This window comes from Arvicanthis niloticus, chromosome 19 (genome assembly GCF_011762505.2).
Source record: "Arvicanthis niloticus isolate mArvNil1 chromosome 19, mArvNil1.pat.X, whole genome shotgun sequence".
Taxonomy (NCBI): Eukaryota; Metazoa; Chordata; class Mammalia; order Rodentia; family Muridae; genus Arvicanthis; species Arvicanthis niloticus.
The window spans coordinates 50,158,428-50,181,520 of record NC_047676.1 but is presented as its reverse complement, the minus strand read 5'-3'; positions in this window follow the sequence as shown (position 1 = coordinate 50,181,520).

Sequence of the window (23,093 nt, the reverse complement as noted above, 5' to 3'; positions counted from 1 at the left end):
TTTTTTGAGTAATGGGAGGAAAATTTACTCTTAGCTCTAAAAATATGTTGTCTATACAGTTCTCAATATTTCAAAGTTTCCAGCTATTATGATATATAAATGGAGTTAATAGTTGGCTATCGAGGCTTTAAACAGAAGTCTAGCATCTGCATAAGAATCTCGAAACCCCATTATTGCTCTGTCAACCCGAGAGGTTAGAAAGGCTGAGAGGGGAGTGCATCCTGCGAATCCCTGCAAAGCTGAGACCTAGTCACGTAGTCACTGACTCCTCCCTCCCTTAGCTTCTCTTTCCAAGTCTGAGTGTTACAGATGTGAGCACACGGCTCTTCAGTTTCTCAGGCACCCATGAACGAAAAGTGACGCGCTGCCACAGTAAAAACATAAAATTCGTGTAAATTTGGTGCTCACTGAAGTTATTAAGCAAAAAATCCATCTCTGGTATATGAATACAACTAGAGACAGACCCCGGCCACAGAAAATGGAGACTGGTAGCAGGACAAGTTGTGGCCGCGGGGAGGCGCTGAGGAGGTGGAGGCCAGGAGCTCTGTGAAGCCCATCTCGGTCTCGCAGCTGGTGGTGTTGGATGGGGTCAGTGATGATGATCATGACATTAACCCTGGAGGTGACCGTGATCAAGAGGCACTGTTCCCAACCCCCACCGTGCCTCCATGAGATGGAAACTACCCTCTGTTCCATTTCCTCAGGAAAGGATCCAAGGGTGAATGGAGAGACTATGCCATGCTAATACGAAGATTTAAAGTAATTCTGTTATTTTAATATCAGCAGCATTTTCGGACTCAAATGCAAATCACAGATTGCCTCTCTTGTAGATCAAATACAGATCACACAGACACACAGACACACAGACACACACACACACACACACACACACACACACTGCCCTCGATGATGGCAGCCTATAGATGACAACAGACCTAGGTTCAAACACTGTTGCCTTTCTGCTCTCAGAATGTCAGTTTCCACCTCTGTGGAGGAACCTAAGGACACCCTGCCAAGGTTCTGAGAATACAATTCCACACATAAACCCTTGCCCAGGGTGTGATAAAAGTGGTCTTAGAATGAGTGAGAACAGATTTTTCTATTTTTATTAAGGCAAAAAAAAAGTGGACCAATAGATTTGACTGGACAAGGGTTTAAAATGATTTTACTGAAAAATAAAAATAAACAAACAAACAAAAGAAAAAACAAATGAACAAAGAAAAACCTTAGGTGAGTGGACCTGGAAACAAGAGTGTTTTCATGATGATTGTGGGAGTGACTTTCTAGAATGGAAGGCTTCAGAAAAGAAAATGAATCTTACAAATGATTGTTCTGTGATGATAGTTAGAAAAGCACTGGACCTGACAAGTGGGGACAAGCCACCATACATTAACAATGGTTGTGTGCCCACAGCTAGGAGACCTTCACTAGATCTTACTGGACCTGTCTCAGTCCATCCCATATATAACCATCAAAGCATCAAAAAGCAAATACACGGACCGAGTATGGATAGATCAGTAGGAAAGGGCTTGCCTTGCATGAGAAAATGCCTGGGTGGGTTCGACCTCTAGCACCACAAAGAAAACAAAACAAAACGAGAAAGTGTAGTACTAGTCGATATATTTACAACCTTCAGGATTATGCATTTGTACTGCCTTTTGTCCAGAGACATTATAATTCTTAAGAATTCTCAGAGGAGGGGATGCTGGACAGATGGCGCCACAGTTAAAAGTGCTTGCTGCTCTTCCAGAGGACCCAAGTTTGGTTCCCAGCACCCATGTTGGGGTGGCTCGCCTATAACTCTAACTCTAGGGGGTCTGACACCCTTTTCTGCCTCCACAGAAACCTGCAGACACTTGCACACACACCCACATAGACTCGTACATACACACATGATTAAAAATAAAATAAATGAGCAGAAAAGGATTTTGAGAATTATCTAGAAAAACCAATCTTTTCTAGAATACACACCATAATAGAAACTTCTGCATATAAATCCCCTATCGCTGTGATCCTTAAAGGAAATACTATACAAGCTGGTAGGTGGGATTTCGACAATGCAAAGCGTGTCTTCCTTCAAGAGATGTTGCTGCCCTAGTAGCCCGCTTCCTGACAGCTTCCACATTGGTCAGCTTGCACATGGCACTGTTCTTTCTTTTCTTGTCTTTTCGTTTTAGACAGGGTACCACTATGTAGCGCGCTACCTCGCCGATAAGGAGAACGCCACACTCAGGATTCTTCTGACAGCATTTATTGAACAGCTCTTCAAGATGGTGAGGTGGAGGGAAGGACGCCGAGCTCAGAAAGCCCGCTGCTTAAATAGAGCTTTGGGAGACGTGCAGATCCCTCATTGGCTCAAATCTTTCATCCAATTGTCATACTCTGTTTTCGCGCCATGCGCAGGTGCATTCTCAAGTAAAGCTTCCGTGAAGAACCAGGAAGCAGAAGCCGGCGCCATCTTATAATGGCGAATGCGGCTCCTCACACCACTATATACCTCTGGATGGCCTGGGATGTGCTATATGCATACCAGGTTCTCCCCAGCTCACAAGGATACGCCTGCTTCTGCCCACTGGATGCTGGGATTAAAGGCGAGGACCACTATGCCTGACCCAGTACAGCAGTTTTCATTTATTTGATTATGGAACATCAGAACTCATGATGATTTTTTCCCTTCATTTCAGGCCCAGAGAGTTCAAGGGACCACTTGTGAGGGCCACACAGTCAGCCTACTATAGAAGAAGAACCAGAACCGAGGGCTGTTCTTAAAACATGTTTCTTTCCATTGTTTTTACAACTATGTCTTCACCACAGAGTTGTTTCAAAAATAATTCCAAACTTGTTGTCGTTTTTAATCAGAAATAGAATATTCTCCTAATGTAGTCTGCAACCTCATTTATAATTAGACATATTTTCAGTTCTTATTGAGAGAAAATTAAAATTAGCTTTATGTTGACAGTTGAAATTCTCTACACTGGGCAGGTAACAAAGAGACAAAGCAACTCATATGCAGCCAAGGCCTGACAACAAATGAGGCCTTCAAACCTGAAACATTTATTTCCCAAATTGACACAGATGAAGACACAGGAAGAAAAGATATCAACTATCCCAAACCAGAGTGAAGAGGATGAAGAAGAAAAATCTCATAACTATATCCCAACTGTCTTTGGTAGGGTTCTATTACTGTGATAACGCACCACACCAAAAGAAACCCAAGGAGGACAGGGTTTGTTTGGCTTGAATTTCCAGATCACAGTCCATCACTAAAAGAAGTCGAGGACAAAACCTCAAAGCAAGAACCTAGAGACACGCACTGATGCAGAGGCCATGGACAAGGCCTATTTACTGCTTTGCTGCCCATGGCTTGTTCAGCCTGCTTTGTTGTATCATCCAGGACCACCTACTCAAGGGTGGAACTGCCCCAGTGAGCTGAGCCTTCCCATACCAACCACTAATCAAGACAATGCCCTACAGACCAGCCTACAGGAAGATCTTATGGGGGCTGTTTTCTCAGTTGAGATTCCCCTATCCCAGATGACTCTGGCACGTGTCAAGTTGACATAAGACTAATCAAGACACCAACAGATGAAGAGCAACCAAGATTATTTGTATAGATTACTGCCATGTTTTCCTGCCCTTTATATCCAGTTGTTTAGAGTGATGGGGTCAGGAGAACTAGGTGATTTCTGATTGACAGGACACTAGGCAGTATCTAAGAACGGATTTTTTTTTTTTTAAGTATTCTTCCTTGAGTACATACATAGCTTCATTTAGGGATGAGGAAAGGGAATGTCAACAAATAGATTTATTTTCAAGATATTGAGGACCTAGATATTCTTGGCCTTCCTTTATATGAGGGCATGTGTCATGGTGTATGTGTCATGGGGCATGTGTCATGGTGCATGTGTCATGGGGCATGTGTGGTGGTCAAAGGAAAGCTTTCAGGAGCTTGTGAATGAATGAGGTAGCTCTGACATTTTCTCTTGTGAAAAAAAGAAAACTCCAAGTTCATTTTACTCTAATAAACTAAACTGAAATTCTCATCAAGTCAGGACAAGTGGGTAAGAAAAGGATATAAAAATCATTCAGCCTACCAAAGAAGAAGCAGCAAAATATGCTGCTTGTAGAAGACATGGCCTTGAGCTCAGAAAATTCTGGAAAATTTTGCTTCAAATCACGGCTGGAGTGAATGAACAAGCCTAGTGACTCTTCAGGACATAAGAGCAGTGAGCAAAATCAGTTACATTTCCATGTACTGGCAGTCCACAACCCAAAACAAAGTCATGGAGATAGTTATGAGAACATCAGAAGATATTTAGTAATAAATTTCACACACACAAATATAAAACATATGCAGAAACTATAAAGCAATGCTGAGGAAACTGAAGAGACCTGAATACATGCCAACTGTCCCATCTTCATGGATAATTCACCATTACTGAGATGAGGGTGCCACATAGACCAAGCAAGGTGTGCAGCCACTGACCTACAAAGTCCCAGTCAGCTTTGTCTATTCCTCCTCCTATTACTATTATTACAAAAACTTCATGATTGTAAAATTCATATAAAAGTGCTAGGACTGTCCCACACACACACAAAAACCTTGTTGAAGGGCTCCCATTCCCCCTGTTAAAATATATTACAAAGCCACAGTCATCAAAACATCACGGCGTTTGTACTTACAGATATTATAGAATGGTATGAAAGTTCATCTATGGTCTTTAATACTGATGCCTGTTAGATTGGTGGAGGAAAACAAATTGTATTTTCAGTAAATGGTGTTGAAATAACTGGATTTTGCCATGCAAGAATAAGTGGAATCTCTATTTCAGATCAAACACAAAAAAGTAATGCAAAGGCCTAAATGAAAGAGGTAAAACTATAAAAATTTCAGAAAAGAGTAAAAAGTAAAGCTTTGATTTTGAATTGGGCAATAGTGTCTCAGATGCACAAATAATACCACAAACAACAAAAGAATAAATAGAGATAAATGGGACTTCAGTGAGATTAAGTACTTGTGCTTTCTTCACCAAAAAGAGTGAATCCATGCAGTCAGACAAAATATTGCGAATATCATCCAGAATATGCAGAATTCTTATATAGTAACAGTAAAAGACCAAGTAACCCAATTTAAAATAGGCAAAGAATTTAGACATCCCTTCAAAAAAGATATTCAAATGGTCAACAGGTATGTGAAAAAGATGTCCAACATCATTAGCCATGTGGTATGTCCACAAAATGGAGTGTTAGTTTGTAATGAAAAAGAATGCAGTGCAGTACATAAGTACATATTGGAAATAAGACAGCCACATGTTTTACAATTTCATTAATGAAACATATTCAGAATAAGCCTATTCATAGAGACAGAAAGTAGAGTAATGGTTGCTGGGGCTGGTGGAAGAGGGGGTGGGAAGACAGGTACTGAATAGAGAACTTCACACTGGTAGGAAATGTTCTGACATTAGTGGTGATGGTACCACTTACCTGTGAATATGTAAATTCTAGTTTAATAAAGCTGTGATGTTTTTTTTAAATGATCACCAAGTGAAATGCTGAGTAGGCATGACACTTGTAAAAGTGTGACACCCTGTCATTATACCTCTGGGAGTGTAGGTGAAGCAAATCCTTCAGGTTTAGAAAAGCCACACACCTGACATAGCTCTTTCCCTGCCTGAGGCAGTTGTTCGTCATTTCCAAGTGATTCACAGCCCTCACTCTGATCTCTTATGTAAGACCAATTAAAATGAGGAAAACGTGTAAGCATCTGTGGGTCCCCCTGTCAAATGTCGAAAAGACAGCAGTGATCTACCTGTGACTCATTGCTTCCCTGGGCTCTCTCCTTGGGGAGGACAGTGAGCCCCAGACAGAAGGAAAGCCAGACATAACATGAGCAAGCACAGCAGGGCTGGAAAGAAGCTGTGCATAATCCTACCCCATTCTCAGAGCAGCCCAGGACACTCCCAGAGAAGTCCTCCTGGCCAAAACACGTTCCCCTCAGAGACGCAAGTTGTAAAGTAACTTGGTGCTTTGGGGAAAGCCTCCATCAAACACCAAGAACAGACCTAAAAGACAACACAAGAGCCAGATGAATAGCAGGGTGAAGCCCTTGGCCACTGTGATTCTTTTCACAAGGAATACTATTTCAGGCAATTTTTCTTAGTTGTATCTTAAGATAAATAGAGTCTACAGTGCTTTGAGGAGGTGATAGACTATTCTGACTGAGGTAGGTGGGTAGTTGTGAGTTCAAAGCTAGCTTGGTCTACACAGCAAATTCCAGGCCATTCAGGGATGTACAGTAGTAGTGAAACCACGGAAGAAGAAGGAGGAGGGGGAGGAGGAAGAAGAGGGGGAGGGGGAGGAGGGAGAGGGGGAGAGAAGCCCTATGCTCTCTTTTACCTAGCTATGACATCAAACAAATTACTTATCCTCTAGAAGTCTCAGCTTTCTTGTTTCTAAAATGAGTGTAACAATAATACTGATATCACAGGGCTCCAGATAGGACTGAAGGACAGACACAGCAGGCCCAGGCTCAGCTCTGGGCCTCCCACATAGTGAGCCCTTCAGTGGGGCTCTCCAGATGACCATTGTCTCACTGGAACAGGGAAGTGATCTCTGGGTGAAGTGGCCAGCCCTTTTCTAGGTTCTTTATTACAAAGAATTCAACATAGCAATTTAAAAAGTAGGTAGAGTTAGAACATCAAAATCTGATAAATATCACCAGCATCGTGAATTCTAGGACAGCATTTTGATGTTGTTAGTGGTGTGGAGGCCCAAGGTCAAGGCCAGGTGCCTTCCTTGGTTGCTTTTCTTCACTGTTGGGGTGGGGCAGCAGAGGGATCTCTCACTGTACCTAGAGCTCATCGACTGGCTAGCCTAGCTGATCAGATAGCCAGACCCAAGGACCCATCTGTCCCCAACCTCCCCTCCCCCAGTGCTGGGATTACAGATGAGTGTTGCTGTACCCAGACTATGTGGGTGCCTGATATCCAAGCTGACTGAGGTCCTCGTGCTTGATCAGGGAACACTTTAGCAAACGAGCTATCTCCCCAGCCCCTGGCTTCTGACTCGGATTTTTCCGTACAGAGACTGAGCAATGAAGTCTCTCATGGCCTGAGTGACAGAGAAGTCTGGAAGTTTCTTCTTGTTTCACATTAGTTGACACTTTCTAACTTCATCTGCACTTTCTTGTTTAGACACTGTTTCCTGTCCAAAGGACTCCTGGGAGTTGTGGTCTAGAGGGAGACACGATTGTGAGGTGGCTCTGGTGTCCGAGATCTAGTGCTGCAAGGCACTAGATCTGTTAATACGTTTCATATTTTCTGGAGTCGGGTTGAGTCCAGCTGCTTATAATTGTGACCAGGGACAGACTGTCACTGAGGTCGGGACAAATGGGGAAATGGTTCTGGCAGCCAGCCAATCTCACGTGAGCACCATTAGGTAGGTAGGGTAACAGCAGTGCTCCTGGGCTTCTCTTCCCGCTGGCACTTTCCTCTAGAGTCCTAGAGCGCACGCCCGGCCTTGGAAAGAGCTCCTGAAGATGCAGGGCCCTCGAGTACGACTTCCTTGTATCATTGTGAATCTGGTGTATGCAAAATCAAAGGGGTTAAAACGGTCAGGGATATTCAGGAAAAGGCAAGTTGCCTGGCATTGCCCAGAGAGTCCTGAGAGGTTTGAACTTGATGCTACAAGCAATGGGAAACCAGGGGAGATTGATTTTGGAGCACGTAAGAAAGGAGTATAAAAAGAATTATGCATTCTCATTAACCCATATAAAAGACACACAATCCAGGCATTTTATTTACAAGCAATAGCCTAGGTTGGGTAGGTTTGGATCTATTCTAACTTACTTCCCAGCCATATTTCTCTTGTTAGTTGTTTTTCCTGGCCACATGCTAATGGTCCATCTCCTCTCAAGACGCCTCCTTCTCTCCTCTGTGTCCTTTCTTCTCCTCTGGTCTCTACCTGCATCCCCTTCACTCAATCGTTAAGTCCCACCTTTCTCTCTCTACTGCCCAATCACAGGCTCTATCCTTTTATTGACCAGTTAAATTAGGGAGTAAGGTTTACATAACATCACTAGGCATACATGAAGATCTGTTCCTTGGGGGAAACCAGGTTTTGGGGGCCAGTATTTAGCATTAGAATGCAAGTAACACCAGACCAACCCACTACAAAAGAGGTCATATTTCCTTTAGAAAGGGCAAATGGAAAGGACTGGGGTAGAGCTTCATGATAGAACACTTGCTTGACATTCAGGATGCAATGGGTTCAAAACACAGCACAGGCCAATGAAACAAAACAAAAAACCAAAACAAACAAAAAACACAACAACAACAACAACAAAAACCACAACTGAATGAAAGCTGTTGGTGACAAAGGTGAAAAAGCCTGGGAATAGAATTACAGGAATGATGAAAGCCACAAATATAACAGGCTGAGCCTGGGGGAGAATGTAGTCCTTGCAAGCATGAACACCTGACATCACTCCCCCAGAAGCCATGTAATACTGCTGTGTATGGTGGTGATCGTAGTGTGGTCTCAGAGGTGAGACGATACAGGGAGATCCTTGAGATTAACTAACCTGGGAATCTAACCTAACTGGTGAGCTCCAAGTCAGTGAGAGACCCTGAGGATGGCACTTGAGGTTACCTAAAAAATGCAGGCCAGTGCCGGATTAGTAATAGCATAATGATATTATGAATAACAACAAAATCTAACACATGTGGAGGCTGTCCACAGGAGGCTTTAGGAGTGCCAAATGTTTTAGGAGTCTTCCATTATTTCATCCTCACAGAGTCCCAGAGAGCAGAAAGGAAACAAGGACTTCTGGAAGTTATATACACCTTGTACAACATGAGTGGTGGCAACTAAAACTCAAAAGGTCTGTCATAGGAAAATGATGACAGATTAGACTTAGGAGTAGAGAGAGGAGAAAAAACCCAAAAGATGTTTGATGAATGCTGGAAAATGAAGGATTTCAGGTGGTTCAGGGGCCGTATAAAGAAGCAGACTTTGCTGGGTATATACTGTGAGCTAGACTCTCAGTTGGGCAATAGGAAAAGAAAGAAATGCACTAAATCAGTTGCCTGACCTTAGAGATGCAGCAGCCAGTGGGAGTGACAAAGGGTTCCGGTGTGATTTCCAAGGGCAGCCTTGGTGTTATTAATGCTGTGACCTGAGTCATTGTGCAAGAGAGGAGTATGGAAGTGGTCCTTCAGCTAGGGACGAGGGTACACATAGGAGTTCAGAGCCAGTTCCAGTCCAAAGAAGCCACACGTGCAGAGGCCACAGATGGCGGGTAATAAACACCAGAGGAAGAGCAAATAGGATGAGCTAAGATTTAACCAGCAGCCACCCAGAGGGACGTGGTCGGAGATGGATAACAAATAATTCTGAAAGTTACCATTAGTGAGCACCTCCTACTCAACTTGGCTGGTTTGTAAAGACCGATGTTTAACCTGGAAACAAGACATGGCTGCATAAGGCATTCTGTGAATCCTTGGACTCTCGCCCTTCCAGTGTGACTCCCCATTGATTTCTTCATCTCTTGAGTCTGTGTTTGGCCATGAGTGAGATTTAGCACACGGATCATTAACAAACAGGAGACAAGCAGAGGCTTGGAAGCTGATTGCATCCACTGAGGTCACCCATCTCCACAGCATTCTGGAACCTCTCTTGACACTGTGAAATAAGCCTTTTATCCTCTAGAGATTAAAGACTGAGGCCCCATCCAAGTCATTTCTAAATCATCCAAACAAAAGACAAATGATTTAAATTACTTGACTTCAAATGAACTGGCCTAAAATTCTTAAATGCCCTGAAAATCCAGAGTAGCCAAGATAGTGCTTATTGTTTTAAGCACAGAGGTTCGGGTTGATTTGTTGTGCAGCAAAAACTAACTGATACATGGCCCTGTTTATTCTGACATCCCTTCAACATGTCAGAAACAGGATCATGAATGTTCAGGAGTGCTTACTTACTTTGCTTCTTTCCTTAGAACTTAATAAGAGAGAGTAAAAAGAAAAAAAGTCAATCTCCTAAGCAAAGGTGCCAACCTCTTATTTAGCTGAAGGATTCTCGTGCCCTTAGCAATATTAGGACTCTGCAGAGCTGCTTCTGGGCTCTGTTATTCTAACAGAATAACAGAGCCATAGTTTGGAGCCATAGTTAAAGTTAGGCTCACACACGTAGCATCAGCAAAGAGGCATCGTGGTCCAGCTAACGAGGATTCCAGCTCACTCTCTCTACTCTGTTTTCTTTTCCTTCCTTTCTATCTTTTATTGAGGAATTGTAGAGAGGTGGTAGAGGGTTGATTTTTCTTTTTCTACTTTAAGGAGAAATACCCTGGGTTATTTAAAAAATATTTTTGATTTATTTTTTTACTTACATGAGTACTTTGTGTCTGCATGCATGTATGTACATCCAGAGTGCAATGTCCTTGGGGAGCAGAGAGAACACTGGATCCCCTGGAACTGGATTTATGGACAGTGTGGGCTGCCATGTGGGCCCTTTGCAAGAGCAGCAAATGCTCATAGCTCTGAGCCACCTCTCCAGCCACCAGCCTGGCTTATTGCCAGTCCGTATATCTGTACTGCAATCTCTATTCCACAAACGATGGAGTAATATCAACAATAATTATCAACAGCGACCCCCAACTTAGGAAAGGCTGAGCGTTTTGCCTTGTTTTCCACACTCCTGAATGCATCTGTTACTGTCACTGACTAATCTGGAAACTGTGGGAAGGATGTGAAAAGAGGCTTCACAGAGTGCAATCTCTGGGGGAACATTTGGAGTTCTGTGATGGGAAAAATAAATGGGAGGCCTGTTCTTGTCCTTTTCTCTGCTCCCTCTGCCCTGCTTCTGAGAAATGGGTACCAATAAGAGGGAGAGCTGTTCATTTTTGGCAGGTAAAATTTCTATGATAAAACCGACAAGTTAAAAAAGCAAAATACATTTCTTATGTTTTCTTCTGCTTAAGCTCAGACCATGGAGACAGTGGTCCACAGTAGCATCCTAATCTGTACACAGATAGACCTCAGGGTCCTGAGACTTCAGGGATGACCACAGGAGTCCAACTTGCATGATAAAAACAATAGATTGGTCCCCACTGTCAAAGTGCAGGTCTACAGGTGAAGATTGAGGAACGCCTCCTCCAGCGAGCAGATGCAGAGGCAGAAATCAAGTTCACTGTCTTGGAATCCAGCTCTCTAAGTCACACTCTGGGGAGATCATCTGTGTCCTGAACTTAACCCTCGCCTCTTCTAAAAGACATCCTAACTATCTCGAAGTAGAAATGAGCTCATAATTACTTTCTTGTTCTGCATCAGTCAGCCTGCGTTATTGTATATTTCCTTACCCATCTGTTCTTCCATGAGACTGAGAATAGCTTAAGGTGACAAGGGATGGGGGTGGTGGGGAGCATCACATTCCTCTAGCAAAGGGACTCTAAAGCAATAGATTAAAAACAAGTTGTTGAATCAATAAATTAGGACACAAAATTTCAAGTAATGAAGAGTGATGCTTTTTAATAAGATAAAGTGGAATAGCTCATCAAAGTAATAATAAGTGACAGTTAAGTGCTAGCATTCAAGGGAACGTCTCTGTCCAAGAAGGTGAGACAGAAAGGACTGTAAGAGCTGGAGGAGGGGACGGAGTGCAGCACAGTCTTCTAAACACGCTGTGATTGTTGCATCCAAGAAATCACAGCAGCTGAGATTGCACGCATAAGACCCACGTGAGATGGATGGGGAGAAGCTCATGAGGAGACACTGGCAGCTAATAGCTGGTAGGATATAGGCAGACTCATTTTTCTTCAGTGATGTAGCCACTGGTAAGTTTTCCATTTTCCAGTAAGTAATTGCACACCCATGCTGATGAAGGCAACACTAATTAAGCTCAGTGTGCCATGAAGAAGAAGAGGAGGAAGGGGAGGAGAAGGATGAGGTGGAGGAAGAAGAGGAGAAGGATGAGGAGGATGAAGAGGAAGAGAAGTGTCAGAAGAGGAAATTAAAAAGACACAGGACTGGAGAGAAAGCTCAGGAGTTAAGAGCACTCGCAGAGGACCCAAGTTCATTGCCCAGCACCCACAATAGACACTCACATGTCCTCCTGTACCTCCAGTTCCAGGAGACCCAACACCCTCTTCTGGCCTCTGTGGCTACCTGAACATACGTGGCATACACTCACATGGGCACACACAAACACATAAATAAAAAAACAAATATTTTAAAGGACATGAAACTAGTACAGGAATTTATTGGGAAGTAGTCCAGAGCTAGTGGGGAGAAGAGAGAGTAATAGGTTCTGGGTTCCGGGGTCTAGATATCAATATATATTAAATATACATATGGATTTGTCAAAGAATAAATGAAATGATTCTTTTAAGGATAGAGAGTTGAGTTATTCAAACATCCTTCACGAATGCTTAAGAGCATCTCTCGTGTTTCTCAAAAGATGAAGTAAGCAGAAGATGCTGAGCAGAGTCCTTGCTGTTCAACGTGCGTGTGAGCTACCAGCTCAGCGGAGCAGGAAGATGGCTGGGAACTCAAAATTCCAGACTCTTTGGATCAGAATCCTCATGTTCTAAGACTCCCAGGTTATTTATATGTCCATTAAAAATAGAAAAGAGCTGGTCTAAGATGGCTCCAGAATGCCATATATGCAGCAGGCTGGCATCACCTGGAAGGTTTTATAAGATACTGATAGATTGGAGATTTCAATCTGAATGTCCAGGACCTCTTTATGACCCAGATGGAGTGGCGATGAGCTAAGCAGCTGCCTGCCCTAAACAAAAGAAACAAAGCCAGGCAGAATACATCAAACGACCACTTTCAAGTTGCTTTAGCAACTACAGAACTTAGCAACACAGGACATCGCATTTGTCACACAGTGTTTCTGTGGTTCCAGAACCCAGGTGTGGTTCAAGTGCATCCTCTGACTCAAGATCTCCCATAACTGCAGTGGGGGGGCTGGCCCATCCGATGTTAAGCTTGCAGAAGAGCCACTTCTCGGCTTGCTCACATGGTTGATGGCAAGAGAGAGTGCTTATGGGGGTCGGATTAAGGTTCTGAGTTATCTGTTGACTGCTGACCAGAGGCTGCCATTCAGTTTCCAGCAAGTAGAGAAGTACCACATGGAAGGTTGCTTCATCAAAGCTGGAATGAAAGCGCGCTAGCCAGAAAGTTGGGAGTCCGTCTTCACCAGCCCAGTCATAGAAGTGCTTGCCTATACTTTTGCCGTACACTGTTTTTCAGTCATGAATTTGATTCCAGAGGAGAGCATCACACAAAATATAAATAGCAGAGGCAGGTGTCATGGTTTAGGTGATGTTAGTTCCCTAAAGCGTATGTACTGGGGGAAGTTGATCCTCACATGTTGCGATGTGAGTTTACAAAATGTAGGGCCAAACAGAAGGGTTAGACCACTGGAGGTGCTTTTGGAAGGAATTATGGGATGTCTCTCTGGCTTCAGGTTCTCTCTACATACTCATGCTCCTCCATGAGGTGACATAGCAAAAGGATCTTTTCCAGAGCAAACACAACACCAGCAGTATGCCCTTGAGTGTCTAAAACTATGAGCAAAGAAACCTTATTTCTTTATAAAGTTAACCTCCTTTAGTGTTTGGTTATAGTAACAAAAATGGGCTACTGCACTGTAGATCTTTGGGGACAACTAGAAGCTTCTTCCTACAGATTTTGAATAACAGATGTTGCAGATTTATTCCTTCAACAGAAGGGAGACTAGAATTCCAATTGAACAACTGTACTATCTTATTGCTTGGACATGATCATGGCTGCAGTACAGAAAGAGGGAAATCAAAGCCTGGTGGTACTACATAGTGAGACTGCAGAGGGAAGCAATCAGGGTGCCTAGGTGGGAAGCTAGCTTCACAGAGAAAGCCCGGGCAATGCAGAGGGTACCCCTGAACTTCCAGCTGTTAGTGAACTGTGCGTGGTGAAAGAGAAACAGATCAAGGATATACCCAGAGCCCACTTGGGCAGGGCAACTCCCAGAGCTCACCCAAAGAATGAAAAATGATCCTAGCATGGGAGAGGGGAGAGGGGACAGGGGAGAAGAGGCAGGGGAGGGGAGAGAGGAGAGGGGGAGAGGGGAGGGAGAGGGGGAGGAGGGGGAGGGGGGAGGGGGAGAGGGGAAAGGATAATTTTAAAATATATGGTCAAATTTAATAGAATCCATCAACTTGGAGATTCAAGCTCAATGAATTTGAGTAGAATCAACATAAGGAAGCATCGAGGCACATTAGAACTGAATTACTGGAAACCAATAATAGGTTGTGACATTTTAAAGCAGGCAGAGCAATAGTCACAATGACACAGCCATAACTGAGAAAAGGGATGAGATTGAGCTGGTGAGGGAGAGCTGTGCCTGGACCATGAGAGGAACGAAGGATGGATATGTAACTCCTTACTCACTAAAGCCCTTTAGACAAACGTCATCTACCAGCAGCCAACAGGGCAATATCAGCAAGAGGACGGCAGCCCAGAGACATCAGAAGTCATAAAGGACGGTGGTGGCTGGAAGCAGGAAGTATGTGGGTAAACAGGAGAGTCTTGCCTTGTCTTCTCTTACAAAAATTTCCTTTAAAGGATACCAATTCTTTAAGGAGTCAGCATTGCCCTGTTTTAATATCACAACAGAACTCAAAAAGAAAACGATAGTCTTAACCCTCCCAAAATGCAAAACTCCTAAGACTTTGATAAACTAAAAGCAACTGCACCCTGATATCATTCCAAGAGTGCATGGTTGGCTTAACATTTCGAATATCAGTGTAATTGACACTGTTAGCAATGCCAAAAACAAGGCAAAAAGCCAAATGCAAGATGATCTCACGTGAAGTCTGGAGAGAATTTGACAAACCTACAAATCTGTCCAAAGGTAGTTCTCAGACAACCAGAAGCAGAAGGGCACACTCTCGGCCTGAACAAAGCTGCATGGAACATAAAATCATGGCAGAAGGCAAGCAAAGGTTTCAAGGGCACAGTGATTGATAAGAAACAGCAGCACCGCAGTAAGCAGCAGAAAGAAAAGCCTGTGCTTCAGACAGGAGGAGGAAAAGCCTACATGGAAAACCCAAAAGAATCCAAAGAAGGGCAAATATGTATAACACATACGCAGTGAATCACAGAGTATAAAAACCAACATGTAAAAAAAATCATTTGTAATTCTATATACTATTAAGAAAAAATCAGTAATTAAACTTAAAATGTCAATCAATGCCATGTACAGTATCAGTGAGATCAGAAAGGGGTGGGGATAAATCTGATGAAATATGTGCAAGAGTTGAACACTGAAAACTGCAAAGTGCTGCAAAAAGGAAGCTAAGGAGATAGCACAGGCAAGGTGGCTCAGTGGGTAAAGGGGCTCGCTACGTAAGCATGGCAACCTGAGTTCAAGCCTTGGGGCCTGCATAAAAGTGGTAAAAATTGAACCAACTCAATGAAGTGTCCTCTGCTTCTGTGTGCACAGGGTAGGGTGTGTATCCAACATAAACACCATGTACACATAACAACAGGAATGACTTAAAAACAAGAGATCTAAGGACCTACCAAGTGAAGAGATACAGTGCTTTGCACTGGGATATTCAATCTAACACATCGGGTTTTCTCAGATTGCTCTCTAGGATGAATTCCTCTGCAAACGAAATCCCAGCAATGATTTTGCAACCTACAGGCTCTCCATAAAATTTATGAGGAAATGCAGACATTTTGCAATTGGTAAAATATTAAATAACTGACCCAGGTTGGAGGCTTCAAATTGCTTCTTTTCGGACTTAGTGTAAAGCTCTGGTAATCAAGCAGGTGTGTTATTTAAGCAATAAGAGACAATTAAGTCAATGGAGCAGAAAATAGTCAATAAACACACTCACTCCTATACGGTCAGCTGATGTCCAGTAAGAAATCCAGGCAATCTGTTGGGGAAAGGATATAACAGATGAACATCCATAGGCAAAGAAATGGACCTTTACCCTGACCCCCAGCACCCACGAAAATGAACTCAAAATAGACCATAGACCTTAGTGTAAGCATTAACCAATAACATTTCTCAAAGAAATCATAAATATTTATGACCTCAGGTTAGACTGCATTCTCTTAGAACCCAGAAAGTACAAAGTATGAAAAAAAAAATAGTAAACTTGACCTCATCAAAATTAAAACTAACCTTTGAAAGGCTATTAGCCAAGTGAAAAGGCAGGCTTACTCTTAGAAATGTGCTTGTTAAACAGACCTTTGAGGAATGCCCGTCGCCTGGATGAGAGAGAGCTCTCACAAAACAATAGTGCAAAAGCTGATATCTGGTAAACACTACACCACCAACCAAATGACATAAACAAACAAATAAATAAGCCCAATACTCACTAAATAAATGCAAATTAAAATGTAAATGAAATGCACGGCACATGTGAATGACTAAAGTTTCAAAGACCTCCAAGTGTTGGCAAGATATGGTCCAAAAGAAAATGCAAGTCATTGGCACCAAAATGCAAGATGCTATCACCACTTTGGAAACAGCTTGGTGGTTTTGTTTAAAGTTAAACACATACTTAGCACATGAGCCTTTACATATTTGTTCAAGACAAATAAAATGTACGGTCCCATAAAGACTTGTATGTTCATAGACACCATTCATATGAACCAAATATTCAATAAGTAAATTTTCATATACCCATAAAATGAAGTAATATTCAACCACAAAAAGAAACAATGAGACATGTAGCACAAGTTAATCTCAAAAGTGTTACGATAAATAAGGAACAGGCCAAAACTGGACTACAGATGCCATGGGCTATAAATGGTATGTACCAGAGATGATGTCAACTATGTATGACATGGACTTAGATGATATGGATTGCAGACCATATGGACTACAGATGATATGAACTATGAGTGGTATGTACTGTAGGTGATATGGACCATAGCTGACCTGGACTATATGCACTACAGACTATATAGACTGTATAGGCAATACATATTATAGACCATATGAACTATAGGCCACATGGTCTGTAAGTGATATGAACTATGGATGATCTGGATGGTAGATGATATACATGACAGATGAAATAGAGATTATATGGATTATAAACTATATGGACTATAGATAACATGGACTATAGATGATACAATTCTAGTTACATGAAATTCTAGAAAAGACAAAACCACAACAAAAATGGGGTCACCAGAGATCCTGTCTTCCAAAATAAAGTAGAGAATGATAGATGAAGACACTAGTGTCAACCTCTGGTCTCCATATGTACACACACAGACACACACACCTGCACACACATGTGTATATACATGAGCACACACACATACACAAAAAAAAAAAAAATGAGGAAAGAAGGAAAGTTTGTCACTGGTTCTCATGGGCTGGAGTAGGGGAAGGGAACTGATTACAAAAGAGCAGGAAGGAGCTTCCTGGGCCACTGAAAATATCTGACTTCTATGATGGTAAGCAACTCTACTTTCATTATCGTAATATGTACCTCATTGCTTGATTAAAATTAAATGCCTTGGGTTGGTGCAGGGCATTGTGGTTTTTAAGAGCTCCCCAGAGGATTCCAGCATGCAGTTTTGGTAGCAGGCCCACTGATCCCCATCTGGGGTCATCCAGGATCACTCTGGCTCTTGTCTACTCCTGCCTCTGAATGGGGGCGGGGCCTACTGACTTGTTTGTAACAAGCAGAAATCAACAATGGGGCAGGATTTCTGCCACTCTATTGGAGCTGGCTGCTTCCTGATGGCTATGACTATGTCTTACTGACGTGTTCCCTTGCCTCTTGCTGGTTCCTCCTCAAGCTGCCATGTGGGAAGATACTCACGGAGAGGTCATGTGCGAGGAACTAAGTGGGGCCTCCAGCCAGCCAGACACTGGAGAGGAGCTGAGACTTCAGAGCAGTGACCCTGGAGAAACTAAACCCTGCCAGCAGTCATCGACTTGGATGCGGATCTTTCCAGTTCTCTATGGAGAACCTGAAGCAATTGAAGCCTTGTATGAGACTCCAAGCTAGAAGTCCAGCCAAGATATACTCCTAATCTTAACCCTCAAACCCTGGGAGACAGGGCACGGTGTTTGCAGCAGCCATATTTGGAGAAATTTTGTTACACAGAAATTGCTGAATAACAGCAGTCAAGATTGATAGCTGCGGATCTGAGGGTAGATTGTCAAGAAAGTCCTTTTTCTTATTTTACCATAACTGGGAGAAAGATCCCAAGTCGCCATCCCTAGCTAAGGAGATGTTAGCAGTTGACAGGTGCTAGGAAAAGAGAGTCACTTCTTTGAGGGATAGCCTCTGCTAGCTAGGTTGCCAAGGACTCAGTGAATGACACCAGACCCATGCCACTGGACTTAGTAGGTTATTCTTTTTAGAAAAGGGGAGGCAGGATATGGGTGGGAGTTGGGTTGAGAGGATCCAGATGGCATTAGAGAGGAAAAATGAGGCTTGGGTATGATCATTTTATACATGTATAAAAATTTCAAGAAGTGAATAATTCTTTAAAAATGATAGCTGAACTGGTGATGAGCTTTGTCTAAAATGGTGTTCACCTAATCTGCATTAAGCCCTGGGTTCAGTCCTCAGCACTGGACACTCCAAGCATGCTGCTCCACACCTGTAATCCCAGAATGTGTAGCAGGAGAATCAGAACTGGTAGTCTGTCCTCAGCTACATACCAAGTTCAACGATAGCCTGGGCTACATGAGACCCTCTCTAATAAGTCCAATAAAATCCAATAAAAATGAAAAGATAACTGCTCTCACCAGAAGATAGAGGCCCTGGCATCTGGGTCTAACGAGACGGATGAAGACTGGGGTGAAGGACCTCACTTGATGGTCAGCCACTTCCTGAGTTTTCCTTAGAAATAGCCTAGAGAAGCAGCTTCTCACGATTAAAAAGTAACCCCTACTTCCATCACAGATGCAAAGTGAACCACAAATAAATACAAACAAGTTTGCATTCAACTCATTGACCCCAGTATTATTCGACGTAACTATACCTGATAAAACCTTTGAATTGATGTATTTTGAAAACATGATTAAGAAGGGGCCATCAAGGAGGCTCTGTGGGTTAAGGCACTTGCCACCAAACCCCATGACCTGAATTTGATCCCCAGGACCCATTTGGTGAAGGAAGTGAACTGGTTCTCCCAAATTGTCCTCTGACCTTCATACACATGTCATGGTATATTGTGTCCATCTTCAATAAATAGATATAATAAAAATTGAAAATGAAATTAAAAGTTAAGAACCTATTCCACATCACCAAATTCTTCAACCTTCATGATATGTGGAGGTGAAATCTGGTGACTTTATAGCATAGAGACTTAGCAGTGGGGGACAGAAGACCCAGGATTCGGAGTGATGTCTTGGACAGTCTGAGAAAGGAGCTCTGATTACTCAGGGCCCAGATTAGAAGGGCAGTTAAGGCAGAAGCCACAGTTTGGGTCGGGGCTTTCAAAGAAGTGCCTGAAAGCCTAGTGTTTCTAGGAGATGCCTACAATCTCAACACTCAGGAGGCTGAGGCAGGGGGATCAAGTTTTAGAGGCAAGCCTGGGTTACATAGCAAGAGCACAATTATGAGCAAATTAGAAGGACCGGAATTAGGATCTATGGGGGGAAATTTAAAAACGGTTGGAGGTAATTTTGCATGAAAAAGAATAAGATAAAGAGTGACTAGCTGTCTTCAAATAAATTAAGAATAATTACCAACAGATAATGAACAGAATTGCTCATTCCCTGCACACCAGACAGAAACAAGAGGAGAGGAGTTTAAATTTGCAACAGTGACATTTAGTTGCACTGAAAGTAGAATTTATTGACCAGAAGAGTGATTAGGCACAGAGAAAAATCCAGGTTCCCAGAACATTTCAAGCAGAGCTGTGTCCTCTTGACGGCTAAACATCTGGTGATGGCAAGCACTTCATCCAGCTGATGTTTCAGAGACCTGTGTATGAAACATCTGGATGATAAGTAGGGTTTTGTTTTGTTTTTTTAATAGATTAATTGAACTGAGTAAATGTTTCGTGGCTTTTGGGAAATTTTAATCTAAATAATGAAAAGCAAAGGAATCTACTTAGCCACATATGTTTTCGAGTGATTTATATTACATAATTAGAATAACAACCTTCATGACAGTGGACTTGTTCCTCAGGGTTCTACAAGGCAGACAGAACTCCACCTAATTACCCAGCTTTACAGCAACTTTGTAAGGTTTGCTTAAATTGCTCAATATCCTGACACCCCAGTGACTCACTTACTTCTACCACCAATAAACCAGCTTACCCAAACTCTCACAGACACCCAAACTCTCACAGACAGACACCCAAAACAAGCTCATTCCACCCTTGGAACTGAAAACGAACAGTTTGAGGATTTCCCTGTCTCAAACTTGTTGCTTTTTTGGATTCAGGCAAGAAAGATACTCACTGACTAGTGTCTTGGGGGCCGTGTAAAAGCTAAGATGTAGTGATGTTTAAGGGCTGACAACACATCCAAAGCTGCTTTCCCCGAAGGCTTCTCACAGGGAAACACAATGGTTTTCTACATATGTCCCAGGCCAAAATTACCATTACCTGGGAACTTGCTGGAAATGCAAAATCCCGGATCCTTCCCAAGATCTGAGGATAAGCAATAACTATGGGGGTTGGGGCCAGCAGTCTGCATTATAACCATCCCAGGTGATTCTCGTCTGTCCTAGGGTTAGACAGCCTCTAGCGTAAAGGAATTTATAATTATCAAATTATCAGCTGTGCATGACCTAGTCCTCAGCTCTGGCTGCTTTGTAACTGGGGGTCCTGACAGGTCTCTCTGTTCGTGAACTGGGATGCATAGGATGTCAAGGTGAAGGAGAGGGACACAAAAGATGGGAGCGTGGTGAGATGTCTGATATTAATCATGATAGTGTGGGTTCTAAAGCTGCTGACTTAAAAAGAAATAAAAGTTACACCTAACAGGATCTACAAGGACTTGTTGATAATTTAATCCAATCTAGTCTTTTGGCTTAATGAACAGCTTCAATCCCCAAAGGAAGAGGTAGGCCAGAAGCAAAGTGATTTATTAAAACAAAATGAAATGGAATGAGCCACACAAATGGCCATATCTCGAGACCAGGCACATAAGCACATAAGCATCAGCTGCAGGACCCTGAGGTCAGGCTGGCCATTCTCAGACTCATGAAAGCCCAATTTGGGGGTTCTCAGAGGGTTCAGGCAGCTCCTGGGGAAGTAGCAGTAGAAATCCTGGCTAGAACACCAGAAAGACTTACAGAGCATCTGCAGTCTATCAATATATACCAAGCTCCTTTTCTACAGGTTGGTAATGCCTGGGGCAATTCAGTTACAAACACATAAAAGAACACTGAACTAAACTGGAGAGAAAGGGCATGTAACTCAAGTTCTGTTCTGAATGTTATATGGAGAATAACTTAAAGCATTGGCAACTGGTGTAGATTTGTTCAGATTCAAGTAGTATAGCAGCTGTCACACACAATAGATAGTTATTTAGTGGCATGAATGGTTTGAAAGTTATGCACATTGGAAAAATCAATTCTTACAAAGTCGTTTTACACCTTCCCTACAATCCTCACGACAACGAGGATATGAACAAAGGCTTTGGGTATATCTCAGATCAGTAGTCAGCATGGAGTCATTGCTTTTACTAACTCCAGTCATTAGACATTCATGAGTGTGTCGGCAACTGTGCCACTTACCACAGTCGCAGGAGACCTGTCCACTGAAGTAGCCACCAGCTACCCGTGGCTATTGATGTTTAGTTTCGCAGAGCAGTCACCCTGTGTTGAATGCTCGATATCCACACGAGGCTAATGGCTATCTACAGAACAGCAAATCTGCAAGGAAAAACCGACTTCTCAAGTCTCAGGTCTGGGCCTTTTCTTTCCTACGCTGTGGGTAATAAAGTCTCTTCCTTGTTAAGGATCGGTGCTGTCCTGTATCCTGGTCCACAGCATTCACAGACCCTGCTTATGCACATCACTTTGATTAGGTTTGATAAGGACCATGGACCATCACAGGAGATGATGCCTATATGGATGCTTTTGAGGTTTTTTGGAAGATTCTGGCTCTAGTGCTCACAGGGTGTATCTGTATGTTCAGGCTTAGTAGAATTGAGAAGGATCTGGAGGCAGACAGAGTCTCCTCTAGAGGGGTAGGCCTCAGATGATGGACAAAAACTCAAGACCACATTTTTCTCTCCTCTCTCATTTTATTACACACTATCACAAAATGTTTAGGGTTTCCCTTTAGTTTTTATTTTATTGTTTTAGGTTGTTTGTGTGTGCCACACCTCATGTTTGGAAATTACTTCTTTCCTTCTATCTCGGAGATCTTGAGGATCAAAGTCATGTCATCAAGCTTGTCAGCAAGTGCCTGAACCCACTAAGCCACCTTGCCAACTCCCTTTTGATGCTTAAGAACTGTTTTAGAAGTTAAAATAAACCTGGAATATTGGCAATTTCTGGCATGTGTCTTTAGTCCCATTTTTTTGCCTCTGTCTGACAGAGGTAAAGTTGTTTACAAGAACAAGAGAAAAACAAAGGCACAAAGAGTCATATTTCAAGATATAATCCTGCTGCCTTGAATGGGGAAAAACGTGGTTTTGCCTTTCAGCTGCCGTCATAAATGGGAAAACATGAAAAATAGGAAACTTTATGAAAAGTTCAAGCATGAAGCAACCACATAAGCAGAAAGGGAAGTCCCCTGGCTCTATAAAGTGAGTAGGTGAGGGCTGCTGGGGACCTTTTCACAGAAAATGTGTGCCTTTTCACAGAAGATGATGTCTAAGCAACAAATCTAGACTGAAGTAAACATGAAGCAGAGGAAGGGGGAGGGGTTCAAGCAGGGAAAGATAATGCCAAGCTTGTAGGTAAAGTATTAGTGCTGATCAAAGTACCAAGAGTCTGGGGAGGAAATAAGACTGAGGAAACACCAAAGACTACCTCAACCATCAAAAGGAAATATCACAATGTAGGGGGGAGAGGACGTGCTTGCATTTATTTGAATAAGTACTTTAATTGGCTATAACAAAATGCCTGAGGTAATTATAAAGAGAAAAGGTTTATG